The following is a 16,880-nucleotide window of genomic DNA, read 5'->3' as shown; positions in this document are numbered from 1 at the left end:
ATTGCGCGCACACGTGCGCATGCACGGCCAGCAAGAAACTTTGGTGTAGGTAACAGTGTACACCTTCCATTTCTTGACTTTCCATGACTTATCTAGTGGCACACCTCTTTCCATGATCTGTGCCTGTCATCTGTCATGTTACACTGGCCTCCAATGAACTGCATTTCTTTCTACCATTCCCCCCTGTGATGTCACCTATCTCCTACTCTATTCCTCCCCCTTTTGTATCTCTTACACTACTCAGACTGTGCTCATTTGGTATGTGACTGTGAGATTCAGTATCCTAACCCTCATGTACATGAGATTGCCTACTAATGCTTAGTTACATGTCTTAGACTCAGCTTCCCCCCTTAGCAACCACTACACGGTGGCCATGTTGGTTTTGGTCTGCTGGTCCCTGCATTGTCATTCCATTTATTGCATGAAACCCACATTTGTGGGTTTATAACCTTCTTTTTTATGGTTTTATACAGCGCAGCCCATTTGCGCGGGGCTGCGCTGGGTTTAAACATCGGCGATTGCCAAAAAAAAAAATCATATTTGTAATATTTTTGCATCGGGTTATCTTGCCAATGGCCACATATTTGGCCATTGGCATGCTGCCTGAATCATATGCAACCTTTTTTTGGAGCTGACATCGCTCCGTTGTGGATTTTGCAGAAATGTACTCAGTTGTCAACTGAGTACATTTCTGCAGCTAAAACATCTCCTACACGGACTGGTTTCTGCTTCGTGGATCGCTAATATACCTCATTTGCATACCTTTCGTATGCAAGTGAGGTATTTAGCATGTCCAGGCCCAGTCCGTGTAAGAGACGTTTTAGCTGGTCTCTTACACGGAGTTTAGGGCTGTTCCTGGATCGCGAGGCTTGCATGGAGTGTTGCACGTCTCTTACACTCCGTGCAAGCCTTCGTAAATCCTGCCCTTTATCTTTAAAGCACTAAAAATTAGCATTTTGGCTGTGTTTACAAAATGATTTCCTGAAATGAGCTGGGTTCATGGTGTAGAGGGACAGAGCCCTAAACAAGAGCAACTGACCCCACGTTTTGCTAGCCACCATGGTCCTGGCAGAGCCAGTTGGGAAGGGAGAACAATGAAGTATAGCTTACGCACTTTGCTTGGGTTGGGTGGGCTGAGGAAACATATTGTGGGGTGTGCCTCTATTCATGAATGTCTGTTGAAAACCTGAGACCTAATGGGAATGTTCATCTTAGGATGAGAAAGCAAGGTTAGCATAGGGACTACATCACTTGCAGATCAGTTAGCAGCCAAATGCTGTACTAATTACATGCTCCTCCCTCTTCCACATACATGGCAAACTGGAGGGCATATTAGGGCAAGCAAAAAGAAACTCTCTGATGGCTGCCTCTGTGGTGGATACATTGTGACTGGCTCTTATATAGTCATAGTAATCTGCCACATGCTTGACATGAGAGGAGAGTCCAGAAATGGATTTACAAGTGTGCTCTGTAATTGTTATCACATAGTCATGATGTAATATTTAACCACTGTCAATATTAAAGTTCATCACTCCAAAAACTACATCCACAGCAAACATACCCAGATCAGCCAAAGTCTAACTTAAACTTCATTGAATGCATCCTAAATTCTTTAGTTTGCTACTCAAAAAATATAAAAAGTATGCACCACTTTTCAACTCCAGAAACATTAAGACTTTTCATGTTCCATCATAGGTGAGCTAATACATAGCTAACTTTGGCAGTGTCATGTAAGCATTATAAAAACTCTTAACATGATTATAACACAGTTCAGAAAATAAATAGTTCAAAATGATTTTTGAACACACTTTTGAGAAATTTGCTGGGTAGTATAATGTCTATCCCAAATCGAAGAATTTTTTTTTTTATTTTTCAGATACATTTGAATGACTTCCATAGTATTTATACATAACATCTTAAATAACTATGTAGACTATTTACATTAACCTGACACTATAACAGATCTTAATATATACAGTTACTTTATAACCATGTCCAATCCATTCTCAGAGTGTCTGATCAATTATTGTATAGTGTCAATCAACAATAAGATGTTTCCCCAAGGCTTATTGATAAATGGCATTGGATAAATTCTTAGTTCTTTAATTTTAATTTTCAATAATGCTGTGGTCTTCAGTAGGCTGTAGAAGTCTTTCAAAGTTGGTATTGTATTTGTATTCCATCTTCTTGTTATACACTTCCTTGAAATTGCAAGTATAGTCCATAGTAGATACATGTTTGACCTATTCAAATGAGTACCTTCATTCACATTTAATAATACAAGAGCTTTAGCTAAATAAAATGATTCATTAAATAAAGCTTGTAGAAAGTTATTAATACCATTCCAAAATGGCTTAATTTTAACGCAATCAAAGAAAATGTGGTTCCAATCTTCATTGTGTACTTGCTCACATCTCCAACATATTCCTTTTATGGAAGAACTAATTTTACTGATTCGATCTGGGGTTAAGAATGTTCTGTGCAAGCATTTCCAATTAAAAACTTTCCAGTATTGTGTAAAGGATGTATATTTTATCGATAATAAGATATTTGTTTTAATATTTTCAGTTAACTGTATTGAGTGTCCTTTGTTATATATTTCCAATATGAGGTTTTGGGTGTTGTTTTATAGTTTATCAGTATTTTGTAAAATTTTGAAATACTGTTTCCCATCAAAGTCATTATATATGATTTCATATATGTATTTCATAAATGTAGGTATTTCTTTAAATGAAGAATTGTTAATTATTCTACTTAAGTCTTGCAAATATGACAGAATACTCTGTAAAGTTAGCCAGTCCTGTTGTGGAATTTTGTATGTTGTTTTTATTACTTGCATATCTAAAACTTTTAGTTCTTTGGTACATTGGAGCCAACAAACAAATCCTTTCTGTTCTCAAGAATTAATAATTTATATATTTTATGTGGAAAGTTCTTTGTGACTATAAATGGTGTTAAAAGATCAAACCAGATTTTTAAATCTATATTTGCATTAATAATTTTCCTAAATGAGTCAATGTAATAATTAACCATGCGAGTTTTAGTGGGTTTAGTTATGTTATATTGCATACTAATATGTGCCATGGCAAATTGTTTTTATCTATTTGAAATTTTTTTGTAAAGCAAATTCATTTATTGATATTACAGTTAGTAATTCTTTCCAATTTACAGAGTCATTTGGACTTGTCCAGTCTGAGATTGTTTTAGATATTGATGCTTTTATATAGGTTTCTATATCAGGAAAGTTTAATCTTCCCTGTTTCCATGGTCTGATATGATGTATTAAAGGTATTCTGTTTCTTTTGGGAAACCATAAACATTTTATTAGGCATGAATTAAGTATATTCCTTTCTGGTAACAGTTGTATTGCCAAAGCTATATATATAGGATCTTGGGCAGTAAAACCATTTTTATTAACTGTAGTCTATCTTCAAATGTTAATATTATTTTGTTTCATTTTTCCACAGAGATTTTAATTGCATTGATGATATTATTGTAGCTTTTTGAGACTAATTCATTATTATCCTTGCATAACTCAATTCGTAGATATTTTAAGGTAGATTCTTGTTTCCCTGTGATGTGATCCCCCTTAGTCTGCAGTTCTTTTTTTTTATTTAAAAATAAAAATTTTGATTTTGATTTATTGAAATGGATTCCTGAAGTCATGTGAAATTTGTCAGTTAAGATATCTAATTCTTCTAATATTTCTTTTGTATTAGATAATATTAGTAATATGTCATCAGCAAATAGCATTACTTTAGAACTGTATTCTTCATAAACATATTTTCCTTTGATTTTTTTATATTGTTACAAATTGAATCTGCCAATATTTCAATAGCCAGAGCAAATAGAATCGGAGACATGGGAATTTTTTTTTTGTTTTTATCCATTCTAAAATCCAAATAAATGTAGTGTTTTAAATGTCAGCTATAAAGAAAGATTCAACAATTAGGACTTACACATGGTTCTAAACTCTGTAGGCTGGAGTTTAAAGTAATTGTTCTTTTCCTCAAGCCTGCTGAAGCAAATACAATAATGACAATGTAGGTCAAGGTATATTCCACAAGGAAGATTGATTTTGTGCCCATTTATTTATTGCTTCTACTTTAAAAGAAGGCATAATAAACATAAACGGTAATTATCTTATACATGAAAGATGGAATAGGCAGTAAATCTAATGGGTGCCCAATTTAAGACTAGATTATTAATCTTACAAAAGTGGTGCTGTAGTCACATATATCTGGCTAAATAAGGAGTTAACTACTGCAAAGTCACCTCAGGCTCTCATCTTAGCCTTAACCAATACCTGTACCACCCCATTTTAACTCATTCACTGACTGAAGGATGACCAGGTAGATTTGCATCTTGACTGAAACTTGGTTTAGCATTAGACTAAAACCTTTCTTATTCAAGTGCTATGATGGTTATCATAATAAAAGTAGTATTAAAACAGGGAATGGTGTTCTGTATTAATGTTAACTGGGGCCTGCATTCTGCAATACTCTACAACAGTAAACATGCTGAAATTTTGGTTATATGGTGCTCCAACTACCATTACAGTCTTCTGTAGGAGTCCTTCTGTTAAGCCAAAGGACTTAGAACATTTTCCAGTGAGTGAGGTAAAGTGTGCAGAAACCACAACTGTATTGTGATTGGGGACATTAATGCGTTTAGCATTTGTTGGAGTACATACTACTCTAAGACAACAGTTTAACTGATGCTATTAGCAAATTTGGTTTTGTCTAGCATGTTAATTTTGTGACAAGAAAGGGAAATATTCCGGTCATTATATTTAAAAATGAGGGGTTCATTTTAAAGATTTGAAGGAAATTCCCCCCTTAGGTAACTACGATCATGTTACAGTTGCATGGGGCCTAATGTTAGAACCAAGGAACGTGTTGTAGAGATGACGGTCTAAGGAAATCTTATACAACTGATTATTTATCCATAAGGAAATCCCCGATGGTTTGGGAATAGAGGGCTGAATTGGCTGACAAAGATCTGAGTATATGTTGGGATATACGTTATGATGAAGTGGGGATTCTATTTTGTAAGTATGTACCATGTAAAAAAAAATCTAAAAGTTATGGGAAAAATCTTGTGCCCCTTGGTGTGACAGTTGTTTGATGAAATACACCAGAAGAAAGAAAAGCCTGTGAACATATAAAGATTTCACAACAGATCTCAAAGTAGGCAAACTGGTAATAAAAACTGAACCTGTGTAGATTGTCACAAATCCTTTAATGAAACCGATAGACCAACAGAAATAATAGAAGTAGTACTAAGCGCTTTCTCCCTTAGCTATGTAGGGCATCTTCAGAGTACAAACTGCAATAAACTGTGTTTGCTACTTATACTCTAAATTGCATACACCTCCTATAACAATTAACCAATCATAATAACTCGTTCATTAATAGATGAATGTAAAAAATAAAACATTTAACTATATTGTGAAGCTTTGCTATAAAATACCAAATATAAAATACAAATGTTAAATGTAAATATAAACACATATATATATATATATATATATATATATATATATATATATATATATATAAACAACATGTACTTAAGTCCACAGTACCAAAAACAAATGAATACTATGTAAATGTATATGCATAGTATGTGTAACGGCTATAAAGGCTGTATGGTGAAAAACCACTTTAACATAATATATAATGTCCATAAATATAACAATCTAAAATTCTCTGATACATTGTTAAAAACAGATCTATATATAAACATTAATAAAAATTGAAAAAATATCAAAAATGTAATAGTTGATCTATGATAATAAATAAATAAATGAATAAATAACTCCAATAATACTATATAAATATATAAATATGTACATATAGTAGATACAATTGTACAATGTATATTGTGTGTTAATGAATAAGGTGTTTTGACCCTATAATATAAAAAATTGATGTGTTTACTAAACAAAAAATAATAATAATAAAAACCTAAAAACATAAAAAACATAATGCCCATTATACTTGAATAGCCCTGTATTTAAGTAAATTAGCAATTGAGATATGTTCGTTTATTCCTGGACATTTAGAGGCATCAAGCCTTAATTGCCAAATACACTCTTTAACCTCCAAAAATGTTTTTGTGTCCCCACCTTTTTCATTGTAAGGAACCCTGTCAATAACAAAGAATAAAATTTTTTAAAAATTAACACACTCCCGGCTATGCATATATAATGCATTTGTTGTTTTTTTATTTCTAATATCTCGAACATGTTCTAATATCCTAAGTCTCAATTTTCTGATAGTCTTGCCTACATAAAAAGTGGGACAACAAAGACAGGTAGCTAAATATATAACCATTTTGGTGTTGCAGTTGCAAAACCCTGGACACCTAAGGGTCCTACCAAAGTTGTGCACTGCAACATATGGGCCATTGTTAATATATTTACAAGTGCTACAATGTCCACATTTACTCATCTTTGAATTAGTGTAGACATGTTGCTTACCTGCTTTTTCCATTATTTCCTTAATGTTTGTCCCTCTACTGTATGTAAAAGTAGCTTTGTCACCCACTATTTTGACAATGTCATTGGTGAAAACTTTCCGCCAGGACTCATCAATGAGTTTTTTAATTTCACCGCTTTCCTCATTATAAGGTAAAACCATCACATGCCTCATAGTGTCTAAATGAGTTGTTTGTCTGTCCTTTAAAAAACCCCCTTTAAGGATGGGTTTATAGTCAGTGTTTCTTTTGTTTTCAACCTCACACTTAATATTATAAAGGACATCATTAGGATAACCTCTCTCTATAAACATATCAACTAGTTTCTTAATTTCAACATCATAGAGATGATCGTCACTAATGAGCCTGGATAGCCTTACCATCTGACCTTTCATGATGTTTTTCTTTTGAAAGAAGGGGTGGCAACTCTTGAAATGCAGAAAAGAGTTGGAAAATGTTTTTTTCCGATGTATGTTGGAAATTAAATCTCCTGTTGTGCTATCTTTGATCAACAATATGTCTAAATAGTCACATTGATTAATATGTATTTTGTAAGTGAATTTTAAAAAATTAGAGCAATCATTCATATATTTCATAAATTCATGCATTTCTTCAACCGTGCCCTTCCAAAACAGTAATATATCATCTAAAAATCGTACGTAAAGTGCAATTTTCTGCCAATGAGATGTTGTAAAAATACATTTGGTTTCCCAATCTACCAAAACTAGGTTGGGCATAAGATGGAGCACACTTGGCACCCATCGCCACTCCGGTAGTTTGCTTAAAAATCTCAGATTCAAATATAACAAAATTATTATTAAGTACCATCTCAGTTAAGTCAGTGCCATGAGTCCCTTAGAACGTGTTTACAATGAAAATCAATAAAGGACGCCATAGCCTCAGTCTTGGAACCTCTCGCTGAAACAATGGGACGGAGTGGTGGATTGTGTACATTTTTATGAATTTTAGGTTTTCCAAAAATGGAAGGAATAACTGGACATCCAACAGACAAATAGTCATATTCATCCTTGTTAAGTAATCCTTCCATTAACCACTCATAAAGTTGCCAATCCAGTTTTGTGTAGGCTCTATTTAGTTCATTTTTTGAAACCCTCATGTAAGTAGTTGAATCATTCAATAATTCCAACATTCTACAAATATAGTCATTTTTAGTCATAATGACTACCCCCCTATTGATTTTCATTGTAAACACATATTTAAGAACATTTCACACATTCTAAGGGACTCATGGCACTGTTTAGAGGTTATTAGAAACACACCGGTCGGTGAGGAATTTTTCATGGTGACAATTGATGTGATCAATCTGTTCTCTATTATACCTAATGACATGGGACTGGAGATGTTTAATAACAGTTTGATCAAATATAGTTCATTAGACGTATCTAGAAGAAATCTGATTGTTGACTTAACTGAGATGGTACTTAATAATAATTTTGTTATATTTGAATCTGAGATTTTTAAGCAAACTACCGGAGTGGCGATGGGTGCCAAGTGTGCTCCATCTTATGCCAACCTAGTTTTGGTAGATTGGGAAACCAAATGTATTTTTACAACATCTCATTGGCAGAAAATTGCACTTTACGTACGATTTTTAGATGATATATTACTGTTTTGGAAGGGCACGGTTGAAGAAATGCATGAATTTATGAAATATATGAATGATTGCTCTAATTTTTTAAAATTCACTTACAAAATACATATTAATCAATGTGACTATTTAGACATATTGTTGATCAAAGATAGCACAACAGGAGATTTAATTTCCAACATACATCAGAAAAAAACATTTTCCAACTCTTTTCTGCATTTCAAGAGTTGCCACCCCTTCTTTCAAAAGAAAAACATCATGAAAGGTCAGATGGTAAGGCTGTCCAGGCTCATTAGTGACGATCATCTCTATGATGTTGAAATTAAGAAACTAGTTGATATGTTTATAGAGAGAGGTTATCCTAATGATGTCCTTTATAATATTAAGTGTGAGGTTGAAAACAAAAGAAACACTGACTATAAACCCATCCTTAAAGGGGGGGTTTTAAAGGACAGACAAACAACTCATTTAGACACTATGAGGCATGTGATGGTTTTACCTTATAAGGAGGAAGGTGAAATAAAAAAACTCATTGACGAGTCCTGGCGGAAAGTTTTCACCAATGACATTGTCAAAATAGTGGGTGACAAAGCTACTTTTACATACAGTAGAGGGACAAACATTAAGGAAATAATGGAAAAAGCAGGTAAGCAACATGTCTACACTAATTCAAAGATGAGTAAATGTGGACATTGTAGCACTTGTAAATATATTAACAATGGCCCATATGTTGCAGTGCACAACTTTGGTAGGACCCTTAGGTGTCCAGGGTTTTGCAACTGCAACACCAAAATGGTTATATATTTAGCTACCTGTCTTTGTTGTCCCACTTTTTATGTAGGCAAGACTATCAGAAAATTGAGACTTAGGATATTAGAACATGTTCGAGATATTAGAAATAAAAAAAACAACAAATGCATTATATATGCATAGCCGGGAGTGTGTTAATTTAAAAAAAAAAATTATTCTTTGTTATTGACAGGGTTCCTTACAACGAAAAAGGTGGGGACACAAAAACATTTTTGGAGGTTAAAGAGTGTATTTGGCAATTAAGGCTTGATGCCTCTAAATTTCCAGGAATAAACGAACATATCTCAATTGCTAGTTTACTTAAATACAGGGCTATTCAAATATAATGGGCATTATGTTTTTTACGTTTTTTAGGTTTTTATTATTATTATTTTTTGTTTAGTAAACACATCAATTTTTTATATTATAGGGTCAAAACACCTTATTCATTAACATACAATATACATTGTACAATTGTATCTACTATATGTACATATTTATATATTTATATAGTATTATTGGAGTTATTTATTCATTTATTTATTTATTATCATAGATCAACTATTACATTTTTGATATTTTTTCTATTTTTATTAATGTTTATATATAGATCTGTTTTTAACAATGTATCAGAGAATTTTAGATTGTTATATTTATGGACATTATATATTATGTTAAAGTGTTTTTTCACCATACAGCCTTTATAGCCTTTACACATACTATGCATATACATTTACATAGTATTCATTTGTTTTTGGTACTGTGGACTTAAGTACATGTTGTTTATATATATATATATATATATATATATATATATATATATATATATATATATATATATATATATATATGTTTATATTTACATTTAACATTTCTATTTTATATTTGGTATTTTATAGCAAAGCTTCACAATATAGTTAAATGTTTTATTTTTTACATTCATCTATTAATGAACGAGTTATTATGATTGGTTAATTGTTATAGGAGGTGTGTGCAATTTAGAGTATAAGTAGCAAACACAGTTTATTGCAGTTTGTACTCTGAAGATGCCCTACATAGCTAAGGGAGAAAGCGCTTAGTACTACTTCTATTATTTCTGTTGGTCTATTGGTTTCATTAAAGGATTTGTGACAATCTACACAGGTTCAGTTTTTATTACCATTTCACAACAGATGTCTGTTGAAATACCCCAGAAGAAAGAAATGACTGTGGACATATAAAGATTTCCCAGCTACCTTTAACCATCAAAGATATCACACTCTCTAGGAGGAATAGAGGAATATGATGATAAGATACAAAAGGAAATCTGAACTAGATCTATCTAAACAATCACTAGATAACAAAAAAGGCATTCTATAAACATCTAAGAAATTATATTAACTATACTACAAGTAGGCTATCACTAAAACAGGCCAATGTTCTGATTTTGGACAGATAAATGGTAACCAATATTTTGGCTGATACATCTTGCAGCAATATCAGGTAGGCAATATCAGGTATGCACTTTGCCTCCCTCGAAAATTCCTAAAATTCTGATGGACTGGGTAGAAGGATACCTAAACGGAGTTAAGAGTTTTACTGCCAATGGATTAGATAAGTTAAAATGGTATTTTTTAATAAAATTAAGGACTGTGTTATTCCTTCTATTACTCAATTAATATAAATGTAACCAAGAGTTATCTGCTTTAAGTTTGGAAAGACAGCCTTAATTGTTCCACTGCACAAAGGATGAGATACACACAGCTCAGATAATTACAGAATCAATACGCTTGACCTGTACTTTAAGGAACTGATTTGAATGGATATTAATTCATTACATCCAAGTGACACTTCCAGGTGTATCTGGAGTTACCTCCTAGTGACTTCTCTCAGCGTCAAATATTGCTTGCTCATATTTGCATCAATAATTCCAAAACCATAATATGTGCAAGGTTTTAAAAGATTTCATCTTAAAGCTTACACAGTGTCAAACTCAACTGCATTAATATTTGACCTCTGTCTGGTGCAGGTAAAGAGATTTTACCTGTTTTTATGATATTAATTTATATAGATATAATTTTCACATTTTTCTAAATATCTCAACAACCAAGTAACATAGACAGAACTACTCAGTCACATATGAAAGTGATGCTGACAGTATATGAGCAACATGAGTGGTTGCTGAGATACTGCAAGTTGTTTACAAAATATTACAAACTTAATAGTTACTGTGTTTACTGTGATTTATAAAATTCGGTTTAAGACCTTGAACCTAAAGAATACCGCCACTATAAAAATAGTTTGTGCTGTAGAGTTTAACATTTATACTTCTTTCATAACCCCTGTGGTTCTAGATATATGAACATTTGTTTGAAATGGGAGGACATATTTGACTCTGTCAAAAAGCTTAGGCTCCGCCCACTGGAAGTTACAGGGCAAATTTCCTGAGCTCCTTTAGAGTGAATGAGTTAACAACATGTATTGAGGTAGTTAAGTATCAGACAAAAGATTTATCTCAACATAGGTTTGTTTGGTGAAGATCATGTACCATTAATTTGAATGACTTCTCTGTATGTGTGATTGAGACATTGGACTGCAGCTTGCCAGTGGATGTTGTGTTTCTGGATCAAGCTAAGGCCTTTGATACACACCACATGCCTCATTTATTAAAACCTTACACAACTGGTGCATTAATCCATATATCATCTCATGGATTGTTGAATGATTTACATCAGGAAGGTCTAGTGGGAAAATGAGGGATATGGTGTCCTCATATTTTGAAATTCATGGAGGAGTGCTCCAGTAGTCTGTGTTGGGACCTTTCCTTTTAATGTCTTTCTGTCCACTATGTCCACTGGCAACCAAGTTTGAGCATCTTAAGTGGTCAAGAAAAAATACAAAAGTTTTTTTAGATCTTCTTTATCTATGATCAAATGAACATCAAGTCAGATACAATGGTAACAAAAGTAGAATTATACATTTTGATTTGTCAAACAAAAAGCCCATTATGCTTTGAACCATGAAATTGTAGGGAGTTGTATTGAGTTTAAAGATATGGGTGTTGTAATGAACAATAAACTTGACATTTCTAGTCATGATAACAAAATAGTTAGGCAAGGTTACCATTTAATTAAAAACATACTGAGATCTACTACTGTAAGATGCAAGGAGGTTTTTATTCTGCTATATACGAATATGGTCAGGCCATCCTTAAAGAATAGGGCATGTTTTTTAGTTATGTTCCAAGGGACGTCAATAATTTGGAGAGAGTCCAGGAGTGTTATACTAAACAGTTGGCCTTCCTTGGTGGATTGTACCACAGCAGTAGACTAGGGTCACTTAGCATCCACTCAATTAACTACTAGATAATAAGGGGAGGGGGCACGATATGGGACTTTAAATGTTCACAGAGCTTCACATTAAGTGCTACCTTGATTGGCCATAATTTATGCACATGAGACACTAATCTGCTTAATGATAGTTAATAAATATAATGGTGTGCATAGGAGCAGCTGTTTTACTGTTAGAGTGGCTAGATGATGGACCCATCTTCCCATAGAAATAAGGAGATTTTAAGTGTTTAACTCAATTTAAATGTCACCTTGACTCCTTCTTTGGAGATACAGTTTTTTATGGCAAGGTTGGAGTAGAGTAGGGCTCATAATTACCTTTTTTAGGCTCTGAGCCTAGCAGTAATAGGGTACCATTATAACACTGTCTTACATTCCATAATCCACTGAGACTGGGTATTCCATAGCCTGATCACCTATTTATTAAGGGTTTATATTAAAAGACCGAAGAGGTGTTTCAGCGAACACCTTTTGGTCGACACGTAATGAGCGAATGCACTAAAGCGCGAATGCTCAAAACAGGGATTTCTTTCCCTGGGAAAGAAACCGCTAGCACACACACACACACACACACACACACACACACACACACACACACACACACACACACACACACACACACACACACACACACACACACACACACACACACACACACACTTTAAAACATAACAAGAAGAAGAAGACCAAATGTACCTGAAGCTATCATTAACACTGAATCCTGTGTTAAGAACATTGAGTACCTTGTGTATGTTTGGAACTGTCTTACTTGTGCTTTTCCAAGGTCATTTGTGTAACTAACATGAATAATGTTCTACACCATCTCTTCCATCTACCATTAAATGATGAATACATTACACTTTAAGCTAGAAGAATCAGGAGTGGTTCTTGATCGGGGGCTTTTATTGAAATAATGATTCACTCATAGTCCATGTAAATGTAAATGACCTGAGACCTACCTCCCTAGACTGTAAGAAGAGAAACATTATGGAGCTTTTGGACTGAGTGTCACAGTCTAGTATGTTCCTAGCATTGAACAGCATTCTACCTTCAACATGGATGGTGCCACAATATGAACAGAAGATGATTGACTTTAATAACTGGCTTACTTTTTTGGTGTCATTCCAGGGGGGTATAATTTTTGTCGATATGGAAAGACATAGTTAACAAACCAAACTATTCTTGTACTAATGCACTCTCTCAATGATTCCTCGACTTTATCAGTTCTAACGTACTAGATCAGCTTGTCTCATCCCCCACAAGGGGAGATAACATTCTGGACTTGGTTCTTACCAACATGGGTGACTGCTGCACCACTCCCATAGTATGTTATTCCCTGGTGAGATCAGTTCATTGGACTGTCTCATTTGAAGTTTCTCTCCCACCCCCCCACCCCCCCCAGCAATAATCAAGCTAAAAACCTTCTCAAAAGCTGACTACAACCTCCTAAGGGAGGGTATCTGTGGCTTCACACCACCGTCCTCCTCAGAGGATGCAGGCAACTATACTGAACAGTACGCCAATGCAGTATACAAGCATCTGTACAACTGCATGGATTCAGCCATACCCAATAGAACTAAAACCTGCTCCTCAAGGAAACATAAACCTGATTGGTGGACATCCTCTATCAACAGGCTTTACAACAAAAGGAAGAAACTGTTGTCCAAGGGTAAAAGGAAACAAATTCCAAGTTGGAAAAACTACCTCCTTAGCCTCAACAAGCAAATTAGATCACTAGTGAAAACCTCCAAGGCCAATTATGAATTAAAACTAGCCTCCATAACAAAGGGAAACCATAAAGTCTTCTTCAGTTTTGTCAGGAACCTCCGTTGCAAAACCCAGGTTTGTTCTGAATTAATACTTAACAGTATCACTTACACTGATCCTGTTGACTTAGCCAACCTACTAGCAGATAGGTTCAGTGCAAACGTCACCCCCTGTGCCTCCCAAAGGCCCTTTCAACATTCCTGATACTTGTCCCGCACCACACATCTCCATAGATCAAGTGCTACAGGCCCTATCCAAGGCAAAGAACACAACTCCCATGGGACCTGATAAGGGCATAGGCAATCTCCAAGCACTTGACCCCACCCAGTTCGGACTTATCAAGGGCAGATTTTGCCTGTTGAACCTGGCTGACTTCTTTGAGACTGTCACCAAAGCCATGGATGAGGGAAAGTCAGTACATACAGCTTACCTTGACTTGGCCAAGGCCTTTGACAAAATCCCCCACTCAGGCATCATGGAAAAGCTAACACAACTTGGCATAAATCCCTATCTCATCATGTGGGTGGCCAACTGTCTCACCGACAGGGCCCTCAAAGTCAAAATAGGCCCTCCACCTCTGATAGCAGATCCCGAGGGATCTGTCCTGGGACCCCTACTGTTTGGCATCTATTTCTCAGAGGTCCAGGCAAAGGCAAAAGGCCTGTGGCTGACCAAGTTTGCAGATGACTGTATGTTGGGTGCTGTCACTGACTCTTCAAATTATGTTAACATAGTGCAAGAGGGTCACACAACAACTAATGACTGGTGCCAAATTCATGGCCTCAAGCTAAATGCAAAAAAATGTATCATCATACCATTCGGCAAAAACACAACCCCTGTTGATTACCACATCAACAGCAACCCCTTAAGCACACAACCTGTGGTGAGAGACCTGGGCACTCAGGTTGATAAAAACCTCACATTCGACCATCATGTAGCTGCAGTGGTCAGAAAAGCCTTTTACTTGGTTCATCTCATAAGTAAAGGGATTGCATCCAGAAAAAGGAGGTTATTACCTCTCTATAGTCCTCCCTCATTAAACCAATAATTGAGTATAATGCCCTGTTTGGGCTGTAGCTCACTAAACATCTGCACCAACTGGAAAGGCCACTGAAATACCTCACAAAGTGAATCCATGACCTCCAACACCTATCCTATGCAGACAGGCTCAAATCAGTATCTCTCTACTTGGTATAGTATAGATTACTCAGGGGTGATCTGTGTCTAACCTACAAGGCAATCTCAGACCCTGCCCTACTAGAGATGCTCCATATCTGTAAGTCTAACTCATCATGTACTACCCACTCAAAAGACCTGCAACATCAATAAAACCTGCTGGAGAGACAGGTTTGTCTCCCAGAGGCTGTCCTGCCTCTGGAATAGACTTCCCATACATGTCAAACAGAGCACCTCACTGAACCTCTTCAAGTGCAACATTGATGAATGGATGGGAAACCACACATTTGTCCCAGGGGTTCCACCTGTGCCCTAGTTGACAGGGGTGACAGGTGCTGACTGAGGTTTCTTTTTGGGGATAAACTCTTGGCTAGGCTTGGAAGGGCCCCAGGGCCATTAGTCTAGTAACCTCCTATGATCCTATGTTGCTTTGCCAAAGATGGTCTCTATCTCTCCTCTTTAGGATTTTGAATATTATCTAAAATATTGTCCTCCCTCATAGTGCCTTTTTAGGTAATCCAAAATCGAAAAAACTTCCAGTATAGCAAAATCTACCCAAAGAACACCAAAGGGGTTACTGCTCAGTGCCAGGAGTCTAAACAAGAAGCTCCACTTCCTCCAAGCTCTCCTCACCTTGGAGAATGCAGGCATCTGTGCAGTTACTGAGACATGGTTTAAAGCCACAGAGAGTACCCAGTAGTGCAAGGCTTTAGTGACTTCCACACATTTAGGCCTGGGACTTCACAGACATGGTATAGAGTGGAGGTGTCTTGATCTACATCAACAGTAAGCATACATCTAGGCTGGTTAATCAGGATGATGAACTGAAGTCCCTCCATATCATCCAGATTACCATCGAAAAAGTCCCATACCATAGCCCAGCAAGCTATAGGTCACCCTCTATGTCCAATGAAACCCATAACTCAAACTTAGACCTACTGAAAACACTTACCATTCAACAAAATAACATACTCATGGGGGACTTTAATTATCCCTCTATAAATTGGGAATCCTACATGACCCCAAATTTGCAGGAACAGACATTCCTAGACTTTGTAAATGCAAGCATCCTGAACCAGTTAGTGCATAAACATACTAGAGATACAAACATACTAGACCTGGTGCTCACACATATGGGAGAACACTGCACTATCCCCAGTGTAATTCCCCCTCTGCTAAGGTCAAACCACCAAGTTGTCTCACTTTAAATATAAATCAGTGCTGTAACCCCAGCAAACCCTTTAACAGTTTTGAAACTACTCTGAGGCAAACTAACTTTTATTAAGTGATAACCTGTCAAAAAGTCAAGACCTTCCCAATCCAGACAACACAGCAGTCTATGTGGAATTTTTCTCTGAAGCTCTATGCAGGTTACTGATTGCATTCAGGCTGCTGGGCCTATGAGAAGTAAGCCCAAAACTAACTCAAAAAACAAATCACCCAGGTGGAATCCAAAATTAAACAGGTCATATAAGAAAATAAAGTGTAACAACAAAAAAAATAAAAACTCTAACAGCAAACTGAATAGTCAACTAAGATGATTAATTAAGTCCAACAAAGCAAATTTTGAGGTAAAGGTAGGATCCCAGACCAAGGACAACCACAAGCCCTTCTTTATCTATGTCTGAAACCTCAAAGGCAGCACTGAACTGTGTGTTGAACTGTTTGTAAATGGAATTACGTTCACAGGACCTGGTGATATAGCAAATCTTCTGGCTGACAAATTCAGC

Source organism: Protopterus annectens, chromosome 1.part0, assembly GCF_019279795.1.
Source record: "Protopterus annectens isolate FY-2018-M chromosome 1.part0, PAN1.0, whole genome shotgun sequence".
Lineage (NCBI taxonomy): Eukaryota > Metazoa > Chordata > Ceratodontiformes > Protopteridae > Protopterus > Protopterus annectens.
Note: the sequence above shows the minus strand (reverse complement) of the source record.